The sequence below is a fragment of the Dermacentor variabilis genome, unplaced genomic scaffold, assembly GCF_050947875.1.
Source record: "Dermacentor variabilis isolate Ectoservices unplaced genomic scaffold, ASM5094787v1 scaffold_20, whole genome shotgun sequence".
In the NCBI taxonomy this organism is placed as follows: domain Eukaryota; kingdom Metazoa; phylum Arthropoda; class Arachnida; order Ixodida; family Ixodidae; genus Dermacentor; species Dermacentor variabilis.
In genome coordinates this window covers 1,917,935-1,929,262 of record NW_027460368.1, presented here as the reverse complement: position 1 = coordinate 1,929,262, position 11,328 = coordinate 1,917,935, and the positions used below count along the sequence as shown (strand labels likewise).

General features: G+C 47.4%; 1 non-coding gene across 1 annotated transcript; it reads left to right on the top strand.

The window, feature by feature from the left end:
- Positions 1 to 7,578: 7,578 nt before the first annotated feature.
- Positions 7,579 to 7,763, top strand: LOC142568549 (U2 spliceosomal RNA). The gene has a single exon (XR_012825457.1). It is a non-coding gene; the product is annotated as a U2 spliceosomal RNA (small nuclear RNA).
- The last annotated feature ends 3,565 nt before the right edge of the window (positions 7,764 to 11,328 follow it).

The window sequence follows — 11,328 nt, the reverse complement described above, 5'->3', positions numbered from 1 at the left end:
GCGCAACAGTCGGGGTTTACATTCGTGTCCGGCGTTGGCCCTGCGTACACAGGACTGCCATTGGTCCACGTAGGACAGGTCTGCAGTTACAGGGATTATTCCTGTAATTTGCCAATGTGCGTATTCAAGTCGAGAGATGCTGGAAATGGCGCATATTTACTAGGCGTGGTTTGCGGGAAGGTCACGCGGTATACCATCGCATCTTTGCAAGATAAAAAAGATAGGAATAACAATCTCCAAAAATCCACTCGGCCGTCCGTGGAAGAACTCAAAAGCTTTTGCAGGCAGTTCACAAAGACATGTGAGTGAAGGCTTCAATGAGGCCCTCTGTTTGAGAGGTTGTTCGATAGATGCGAGCCTACAAAAATAAAATACATTTAGTAGTTTAAACTGAGTGAGCAGCGATATAAAATGTAATATGAATAACCTACACGCTTTGGCGTATCTGCATGCAAATACACCCGTGTATAACAGCCACACTTGTACGCAACGAATTGCTAGTTATTATTTGTAGTCAGAGAAATTTCTTTTGTGAATATTGAGATTGAACGATTACTTTGTTTACTCGGTAACGCTCACTGTGGTTCATTAAGCTGTTTTCAGTAACCAATTGCTTATAACGAATTACTTTATTGACGAGACAAGCTGTAACAAACGACGCAGCTTTGAGAATCCGAATTTGGCGAAAACTACAGTAGAAACGCTCGCAATCGTGCCACGCAGCAGCCTCACAAATGCGCATGTTCAGACAGCCAAACCCGGGCCATGAGTATTTTTTTGCTCATCTTAACGCTCCACGAGATGTTGGCCGACGAACTGACCAGGTGCTGGTACGTCTCGATAGTGCAGACAACTTAGGACGCTACAGCCATGGAATCACGTACGGACGATGTTTGCAGCCGTTCATTCTTCCAACGGGCTCCGGAGAGCCTTCTCCAAGTCCCAGCGACAATTAAGCGATGTTCGTCATAGAGGACCCAGATGCTGAGCAAGCATAATCTCGTATGCAACATCCGTATACGTTTCACAACACCGCCCTACCCCTCAGCACCAACCTCGAGTGAACTGGCTAACCTACCTGCCTGTCCTTCCCTTTTTCCTCCTATAGAGCAAGTTTTCGGTGTCGCTGCTGATGTCTTCTCAACGAATAAGAGGGACGATGAACAACGCAACTTTTCAGAAGCAGTTGTTAGCGCAGATATGCAAAGTATGGTCTAAGGGCTACAGAGGACCCACTGAAGGTTGCAGGCCAGATCGTTCTATTTAGTGTATCTGTGCAATGTTAATAAATGTTAGGAAGAAAGTAACGTAGAAGTAATCGATTACTATTGCGTACTTGCTCAAATACGTTATTTGGCCATTAACTGGTTAGTGTAATCAATTACATTTTTTTCAAAGAAGTAATTGTAATTGGTTCCTTTGTACGTCAGTCACTGAAAATCTGGCACTTTCCCAAATCCAGAACTACTTACGGAACTCAAAGACTAGATAGTGCACTACTACGTCTATTAAACAAGTTTAATAAAATGGATGTCAATCTATCTAATATGCCTGGGAAAACTACGATTCATATGATTTCTAATGTGTCTAGCCAAGTGAAACGATTTCCGTCTAATTTACTCTACCATAAACAACACGATGGACCAGCTCGGAATTAATTGTTGCCTGCATAATTTTGATCAGTGGTGCAAGCCACGGGGCGTGTAAATCAATTATACCCAATGAACGTGCACACACATCAATAAAATACGACAACATTGTATTGTACATATTCTAGATATAGTCACTTACTGATACGTGCTAATGAAATAAAATATTTAGGCGTCACGATTCATTTGATTTGATAACGCAAAACTTAGCATAACGTGCACGTATAGCTAACGTGTGCTCGAAGAAGCGAATCAAAAGCTAGAATTCTGAAGGAAGAAACCAGAGCAAGCAACGCGAGATGTATAGCTGATTGCGTACAACAGTTAAATTAAACTATGGGGTTTTACGTGCCAAAACCACTTGCTTATTATGAGGCACGCCGTAGTGGAGGACTCCGGAAATTTTGACCACCTGGGGTTCTTTAACGTGCACCTAAATCTAAGTACACGGGTGTTTTCGCAGTTCGCCCCCATCGAAATGCGGCCGCCGTGGCCGGGATATATATATATATATATATATATATATATATATATATATATATATATATATATATATATATATATTGAGAGAGAGAGAGACAACAACGATAGGAAAGGCAGGGAGGTCAACCAGAAGAGCATCCGGTTTGCTACCCTACACTGGGGGGAAAGGGGTACAGAAAGAGGAAAAAAGAGAGAGAGTAAGCACTGAGTGCGTGTAGGAGGGACACTATACACAGGGACATTATAAACGGTCTCTTAAGCCAGTTAAGCAAATTTGGAAACAGTTAGGCAATAGAATCGGCTAAACGTCCTTTTTTTACGTGCTGCAAAGACAACTGAACATTAATAGGGAAGTGTATCTGAGACATCTAAAGAAACGAGGTGGCCATGTTAATCACAGTTATGTTATAGATCCTTATACATGATCTATTTCGCCCCCCCCCCCTCATTTTTTTCTCAGTGTGATTGAACTATCCGGAAAAGTTGCAAAGCGAGGGAGGGGGCGGGGGAGGGGGGAGGGGGCTCTGTAGTGAATACAATGCATGTTTGTGCATTTCAGCTCTTAAGATCCGTGTCTTCAAGATTATGCGGCGCGGCAATCGACCGACGTGGCGGTTGACGCTTCCGCGAAATTGCTAAACCTATTTGAGAGCTGCACATTCATCTGCTTTGTTGATACAGAAGAATGCTGTTGCATTTGTACTTGGAAAATAAAGCACGATTCCGTTATGAAGCTAGTGGCTGACAATGACATTCTACGTTTGCAATGACGCACAGAATTTAGCCGTATAACGTTTCTTCGCACTGTGACAAGCAAACTGCGCATTGGTACACGTCGCTGCTCTTGACTGGCATAGAACGCGATATACGCGCACTAGAGCGAGCAAACACTTCTACCTTCGCAAGAAAACACGTTTAAATACAGCTTTCTCATGTGGTATTTAAGACTCGAATGCTTTCCTAAAACCATTCCTGAGGCAATTAATCATAACACATCTCTGAAGGATCTGCTGTTGAAACAGTCGATTCTTGTGCAGATTTATTAAAGTGAAGCATCATTTGCCGTACTACAGGGGCATTGCTGGGCGATCTCTCGCGCCTTGGCGTTGACAGCGCGACGTCATGGTATTGCTGCGGGACGAGCGCCGGCACCTCTGCTAACTGCTACGGGGCTTGTTTGAGGGCGCCGTATTTTGATGCGGGCGGACGGTTAGTCACGTGATATTTTTCATTGGTCGATGGCTTTCTTTATCAGCTGGCCAAAAAATAATAATAATAAACGGGCAAGAAGTACCTGGCACTGAAAACATACCAGCTTTGTGTTTCTTTCAATTTCCTACAAATTCTTCATTGACAAGACGACATTCGGAGCAGTAATTAAAGAAAATAGGTACTTGCACTTATTATAAATTGAATGGCATGAACAAAACAATTACTGGCGGTTACTCTACCCCACGGCGAACAATATGCACTTGGTTATCATCGCGCAGAATGCCTGTCTTTCTTTTTTAAAAGAGAACGCAATGTACGATAGCTGGGACATCCTGTACATGCGAACGCAGTATACAGGCCTCATCGGGGAGGGCTCGCTCCCAGGGGAATGGCCTAAAGTGTCCGTTGCCTTTGGCGATGGACGGCCTAGGCTGTTGGTAATGCAGCCTCGGCACCCGCAGCGGACTTTGTATTGAATCAGCCAACGCGCGTCTGCTGCTGAATGTAAGCTGCGATCTCCTGAGGATTTAAGTGAAGATGTTTAGCGTTGTCTAGAGTTTCCAGGAACTCTTCAGGTGGCATTGAAGTCCTCTAAGTTTTCTCAGAGTACCGGGGGACTTCAACAAGAACCGCCGTGTCCGTAACCGCTGTTGGAAGTAACGGAATTGCAGGGATCCCGGCTATCGAAAAGGGGTTTTCTTTCTTTCTCTCTTTCTCAAACTCTCTCCGAAAGAATGACACTTTCTTTAGAATACGTAAATCATTCGCTACAGTGTAGGAGGGCCGTATTGATTTTCTCCGCCAATCTTTTCGGCCTACAGTGGGAGAGAAAGCGTCTGACAGGCCGCGCCTGGTTCTCGGCTTTCGCTTTCGCCTTATATAGTCTGTAGAGCCCGGAAAGAGCGCCTGTGCGGGTTTCCTCAAACACGCGGCCAACTACAAAGCTGTGTGTTTTCCTTCGTTACGTAACGATAGCCAGTGATTGACGTTAACCGTTGCGAATTAAGTCCTCTTGAGTAACAGGAAAAAATAGTGACCTAAGCGCAAGCAGAAAAGGCAAAAACAGGGGCGCGATGCGCAGGCCAGCCTTTCAGGCTGCACACACATATAGACGTCTTGGGTGTAAAATACCGGTGGGACACTTATACAAAGGCACGCAAACGTCGGCTTTGCTGTAACGCATATAGACACAAGCGCCTGTCGCCGCCGCAGACCGTAGATAACGGCACGGCGGGGAGCGAGGGAAAAGGTCGCGCCAAGTTGTCGGTCAGCCAGGTCGAGTCCCGGCGGTAATCCGTCTCAATCCTTAAATACGGCCCCCTTTTGGCGGCGATAATCCCCGGGCAGAAGTCTCTTTTTCGAATCTGACGCCTGGATCCCACCCTCCCCGCTGCGTTTACGTTTTGAGGTCCATCCATCATGCGCCGCGGACCGTTCTCTCCCTCTCTCACAAGCATTCTTTTTTTTTTTTAAACAAAACCATGCGTCTTCCATTCTTCGTTATTCGGCTGACTGGGTAGACTTTGCGCGAGTTGTTAGCGGGAAAACGCGGACTCCGCCGCCCATGCTCCCGACAAGGGTCTCCGGTTCTACATCTAGATAGTTCTACCGGCGAGCATCAAGCAGGCACGTCAGCCCTTCGTCAGTGATATGTTATATTTATTGAGCAAGTGAGCAGAATAGACTGCGGAGAATATGCTATTTCCCCAATTCATTTCGCAAATATCGAAAGATATGTTACGCCAAGATAGCCGGTCCTTCCTAGGACGTGAAGCTTTATACGAATGTTTTATTGTAACAGCAGCACACCGCTACACGGCCGGGAGTCAGCTCCCGTCTCGCGAATATCCTTACTTCTGAAAGAGGGCGGACATGCGCGAGCTCCTCACTCACTGGCTTTTCACAGCCGCGCATGTGCGCCGCCTAAGGCCTCTTTTGTGGTTGTGCTCCACTGAGCTATGCGGGTAGTGTACACCTATAGAGGAGGAGGAGGAGTAGATTTTAATGGAGAGAAAGGAGGAGAGGTCGGCCTGGAGAGCGTGTCTCTAGCCTGCTACTCCTCACTGGGGAATGGGGAAGTGGGAAATACAGGGAAAGGTAGGTGGCGGATGATTATGATATGGTACAATGAGATACTATATACACGTTGTCCAATATGCGGATGCGCACTGGAGACGCAATACACGAAGAGTAATCTTGTCCATACAAAAAGTAATCTTGCCACAAAAAGTTTTTGCGCAAACACATTTCGCACTGACTACACGTCTCACAGCTTCTAGAGGTGTACACCTATAGAGGCGCCACTGATGGCTACCTAGTGGGTGCTTTCGGAAGTACGCTCGAGATGCAGCACCAAGCGACTTTTTGAAGCAAGGGTGGCTGAAGGTCGCGGCTGCAATTTATCTTTGTTCAGGCGCCAGACCGTTACTCCAGTGGCGATAGCAGCAGGAAAGGCGCGGGCCTTTGTGAGAGCGGATATGTACTCAGTCCGCATTTGTACAACTCAGTCCGCATTTGTGCCGCAGACAAGCGCAACGTGGAGCTCAATTATATGAAGTGGAAATCGTGTTAAGTAGCCGCTTCATTTTGTTGACTAAAATGCGAAGCCGCTACAGTTTCTTTAAATCTACAATTGCCGTAATACTGCTTATGTACCTCGATAATGAGTGCGCACGTCGTTGGTACAGGCTTATATCTCAAACGACTAAGCACATTGCGATGCCGGCACACGTCGTAGTGACCTTGCTACCGATTAATACAAATGACATCGCCGTTACCATATGCCGCCGCTAGCAGCAATCCTCACGCTAAGCTACTTCGTTTCTAACACATTTCCCAAGCAACCACAATAACGAAAATTTCTTTGGGAGGAGGAGGAGGAGGAGGAGGAGGAGCAGGAGCAGGAGGAGTGTTACTTGATGCAGGAGAACCTAGCTTTGCAAAAGTTGCCGACAAATTGCTTCGCCTGAACGCCACCTATCAACCGCGATACGGCCTGAGGAACTTCGCAGTACAACTAACCGCACCAGGTAGCAAACAGGTGTTCACGTGTAGTGCAAAATGTTGCGCGTTTTCCGAACCACGACGACCCATATGACTCACCACTCAGTTCCCAACCCTATATCACGGAGGAACTTTATAGTAGGAGCCGAAGCACTTCCCTCCTAAAAATCCTACGTCCTCGCGGGAACAAAATGCCACTTGCATTCGAGTGTGGTGCCGTCTTGCGCTTGATTTTATCTATTAATTTCTTACGTTTTCCAATAAATTCAGGACACTTCAGTATGCAATGTTCAATGTCATTAACACTGTAAAATAACTTACACCCTAAAAAGTGAAAAAGGATGTAAATGTGTTTATAACTCACACACTTAGGGCGTTATCTATATAATGGACACCCTAAGAGTGTGAGTTATGGACACATTTACACCCTTTTTCACTTTTTAGGGTGTAAATTATTTTACAGTGAAGAGCTTGACAATGCCCACACGGCGATGATGGGCCAAGTCTGGGCGAAACGAAAAAAGCTGTGAATGAAGCACTTGCCTATGATCATTCTGATAAAACGCAGCGTGATTTAAGCCCCATAAAAACAAGGGGAGCTGAAAACCTCTTAATTAAAAAAAAATTGGAGCCATCCCACTCCGTGAAGGTGTAGCTGTAGCACATCACACGCGGTTAGACAAGGGTCTTTATTTCATATATTTTATTTTATAGACAAGGGTATTTATTTTCATCGTTTGGTAGGGGCAGTGACGATACCTTTGCTATTACTCTGATATATACTGATTGGTTTGGTTACAGCCTTAGACGGACGCTTGGCCAAAGTAAAATACACACACGATAATTGTTGAGTAGTTGAGTGACTTTGATTAGTGTGACACTTCAAACCAAACTCTTCTAGCACAAACTCAGTGAACTATTTCTTGTCTGGTTTTGAAATGTCCACATTGAAGTCTCCAACGATGATCACAGGGGTATTGTCATCAAGGCTAAACAATGCAAAGTGCGTGGTCACGCACTTCTCGATATCACACTTCGGTGTGCCTGGATATACATACACAATGGATATCACAATTTCGTCTTTCGCTTGTGCGGCACAGAGATCCCCACAGTCGCTGGCATTGTCGTCTGGTGATGCAAGGGTGCATGGTTGTGCATACATTTTGTCTTTTGCGTATATGACAATGCCTCCTGCTCTTGAGTCCATGCGCTGTTCACAAACTATTCCAGCATACCCATCAAGGTGAAACAATGCGTCGATTTATTATTATTATTATTATTATTATTATTATTATTATTATTATTATTATTATTATTATTATTATTATTATTATCGGGCGGTATGCTTGAAGCCTGCTTCACTTCTGCCGCGGGTCGGCCCGGTATTGCGCTATCTCTGGGATCGGCCCACGCTCACCTTTTCTATTGTTGTCGGGTGGACACGAAAGATGCACGGAACACTAACAATATACAGCTATGCTGTAAGATCAACAGTACTGCCTGAAGCAAATTTCAACTGTTCAACACGCGCGATGACACGCATAAAATAGATCCAGAAACATCAACAGCGTGATAGCTGGTGCGGCGATATGACGGGCCGCGTAAAACCAACAAAAATCAGTCCTTGCAAGCCTCAGCAGCTTTAACACACAAAGCGATGCACTAGTACCGTTGTGCACCCTAGCAAGTGCAACACGGTAAAAAAGCGGCAAACTGTACAGGGGTGGCAAGCGGCATCCAGATCCTAAGCGAAATAATCTTTACCCGCATGCTGCAAAGCGGACAAACAGAACCAAAACTTAGCTAGGTAGTGATAAACTTCGTCGTTTACCGGTGTAAACATGACTGAGTGCGACAAACATCGACATGACAAACGAAAGCGTGATAACAAGCAATTTCGCACCGAACCCGCCGATCGATTGCTACCGTCGTTCCCGCTCATGAGGTCTCGCGGGAAATGATAAGAAACGCGTCGCCCGGAAGGTTTTTCAGGTATTTGAGCCCCCCACCGTGCAACAATTGTTCTTCGACATGCCTTGAAGCTTTAGCCTCAACAAACAAGCAACGGGTGTTGCTTATTTCACTCCGTAAATGTGAATCAAACAAAGCACGAGCAACGGCGCAGAATACAACGGCGGACGGCTGCTTCCTTTCCCGAGTTCACTCAGCAAGGCAGTCACCACGGGCGCATCCGTTGGCATGCACTACGCGTACACCAATGGACAGCAGGTGTACAACAGCGGTGATAGACAAATGCACATCGAAACAAGGAATGACTGGAGGGTCTGTACTTTCGCTGGTGGTCGAATTATCAATCATGACTCTATCGTTCCCGGTAAATGTGCAGTGTACATGACTGTTCTTTGTCCTTGTACGCAACGATACACGTGGACGCGAAAGAGGAATGATTGACTCGCACTTCACCGCGTTCGCTCCACTGTCTTTCCGTCTTCATGCTGTTTGTCACACCACGTCACATAGCCGCACAGGAACAATAAATGAAGGAACGATACTGTGGAGGGCTCCGTATTTCTGGTCATCCGTTGCTGTGTATCCCTCTAATTGTCCTTTCCTCCTACTCCATCTCTTTTTCGTCCCCACGCCGAGTGGCTGATGCTAGGAATAGTCGGGGCACAGCTTCGTGGCGAGCGAATGACGAATAACAAAAACCATATAAAACAACAACAAAATTAACAAAATTTCCCCCTGGTGTTCTTTCGAAGCTTCGTACACAACCAACATTGCACTTCGTCCCACTCGGAATGCGATCGCCATGACATGGAATCAAATTCTCGGCTTCTCACCCAGAGAAGCAGGATGTCTGAGCCGTCACGGCGGGTCATGGGAGCGTTATGGTCGTTGCTAAGGTCAGTGCTCGGATTCGCTCTCAGTGTGGACCGCCGCGGTGATCATCTCGCTACCACATCGTCCGCTATCATGAGCGCTGGATAGAAAATCTCTGTCCAATGAGGAAACGCCCATAATTAAGATTTCCTTTTTTTTTTCAGCGCGGACTAAGATAGTGATTCGAGGAACGTCGCTGAGCGCGAATGCCCGTAAACGGTCTCTCGCAAAAGCAGTCCCAGTAAAAGTAACACTTTGTACTAGGCTTGTGTTCGCATGGCCGTGGCACCAGTCATCATATAGCCATATAGTTGCCATCGCACTAACAAGGCGGTCGCAGCGACAGTGCCCGTACCGGACGGCGCTTAGGTATAAGAGTAATTTCGCGCATACGGGCATTGGTTCCTGCTTACTCTTCGCGTCAGATTCAACCGTAAGTCGCACTATCCCAGTCGACACATGACGTGGATATCTTATCACGCGTATGCATTGTAGTCATCCCTAGAAACTGTTCCTATAGAAGCCGATCAGTACATATCATTAGCGAAGGCGGTCGACCGTCCGTGCCAACGTACAACTGTGCGAATTCAGCCCTGTGTGCGGGCCTGCGAGAATTTCCAGACTGGCATGAAAAAACTTGCGCGCGCCTGATGTGTTCTTCCCTGAGAGACAATGAGCGCACTGTAGTAACGCCTCCTATATATACATAGCGGGCCTGCGCACTCTGCTTTATGACGTCAAGCTATTCGGACCGAAATTTTCACTGTTAAGCCCGGCGTGACGAAAGTGGTAACGCCAAATCACCGCGGCTTTTACTCGGGAGCAGCCCCATTGGATTCGATGGCCGTCGGTCAAGGTAGCATGACGTGATGGATCGAAATGCACAGGTCTTGTGCTACCTAGGATGCGTTACTGTAGGCGCTGAACTGTCCGAACGTGCCGAACAGTTACGGTGTTTGAATCCCACCGATGGCAACGGTTGTTGTGGTCGCACCGCTGGTGCGATCGGTTGGGAACTCGGCGCTGACGCCCGTGGTTGTACCTGGGTCGCAAGCCCCAAGGGTAGCGTTGGCCTGGCGGCCTGGGGTACAACTGGAAGCATCCGAAGGTCCCGGCAAAGCATGAGTCGACTGGTAACAACAAAACAACTTGTTTATTTTAACATCGCAAAGAGTTGGCGGTCAGGTTGACCGAAGTAGAGAGACGGGAGAGCACTTTACTCAACAGAAGAAATCGGAGCCCTCCTTTTGGCGTCCGGGGGCAGCTGTTTTTATACTCTCGCAGTTGAGGGCAAGAAGGAACCCCTCAATAGACGAGCACGTGACTGTACAATGGGATAAGGTGACGCATACTGTCGTAGCGCCGCTGGTCGGGCACAAAGACTGGGAGGAGAAGGTAACTTCTACTCTCGTAGCGCCTCTGGTCGGGCACAATGGCTGGAAGGAGAAGGTGACTTCTGCTCTCGTAGCGCCTCTGGTCGGGCACAATGACTGGGAGGAGAAGGTAACTTCTGCTCTCGTAGCGCCTCTGGTCGGGCACAATGACTGGTAGGAGAAGGTGACTTATGCTCTCGTAGCGCCTCTGGTCGGGCACAATGGCACATACACTCACACACGCACATGAAGACACGTGGCATCGGAACATGCCTGGACGCGCTTGGCGGGGAGCGTAGCGGCGACGCCGAACGGGCCAAAATGTCTGCCGCTTTGTTGCAGTCGCGCCGGCAAAACCGCGCGTCGTAGGCGAAACGTAACAGACCGCCCCGCCGGGGGAAGGAGATCCCGATGGACAGGGGACTGCATCCGCTGTCCGGAGGGATGTCGCTCGATGATGCTCATAACCGAAGTCGGGCATCCCTCGACGTTTCTTGAGCGCAGCGCACAGAGAAGGCCTCGTTCTCTCGTTCAGGTTCGCACGGAACACTGCAAAGTGACTTCGGGAGAGTTCACATTTTTGTTCTCGTTCCCGGCAAGCGTTAGAACTACGCTGAAACTCAACCGCTCAGTCAGCAAGCACGGCACAACCCTCACTAAGCCCTGCCAGGCTCTTTCCCCTTTTATACCACTGCCTAGTTCCTTACAGTAGTCTAGCATCACTCAGAACGCGTCCACAAATTGGAAAATTGCACTAGAAAACA